This window comes from Vombatus ursinus, unplaced genomic scaffold, assembly GCF_900497805.2.
Source record: "Vombatus ursinus unplaced genomic scaffold, bare-nosed wombat genome assembly UNPS02014805.1, whole genome shotgun sequence".
NCBI lineage: Eukaryota > Metazoa > Chordata > Mammalia > Diprotodontia > Vombatidae > Vombatus > Vombatus ursinus.
In genome coordinates, this window is record NW_020954583.1 from 18,407,049 (window position 1) to 18,407,687 (window position 639).

Sequence of the window (639 nt, forward strand, 5' to 3'; positions counted from 1 at the left end):
AAAAAAAAAAAAAAAAAAAAAAAAAAAAAAAAAAAAAAAAAAAAAGCCTACTTTTCTTCTTAGATTTTATGCCAAAAGCAAAGTTTGAGAGTCTGAATTTTGGGTGACTTGATTCTGAAACTCTACTTCCTAAAAAGACCAAGTAAGCTATTCCGTTGTGACTTTACTTTTCCATAGAAAGAGTTATACAGACTTCTTTTTATAGATTACAAGATTTACAACAGTGCCTCTGCAAGGGGACATTCCTTGTTGACCAAAACATGACTTAAGTACTCGATGGAGTGATCTACAAACACAGTGGAACATGATGGACTAAGACAGCTGTGTTTATATTGACTGCAGAGAGTATGGTTGCTTTTCTAGAGTTCTCTCTCTCCTGGGATGGGTTAATGTCTCTAATCAAGAATTTTTGGCTGGAATGAATTCACACTGACGTAACATACCTGGCTGGATCCAAAGACTCTGTCTTTTATTCCTCACCTGAACTTTCCTTTCTTTCTTCATTCCTTAAATACAAGCCTATTAAGTGCTTACATATGGAGGACATGATCTCTGCCATTAGAATTTTCAATGTCAAGAGAACATATAAATATATACACATAAATAAAATGGGTATTTTGGGGGTTTTTTGGGGGGGAC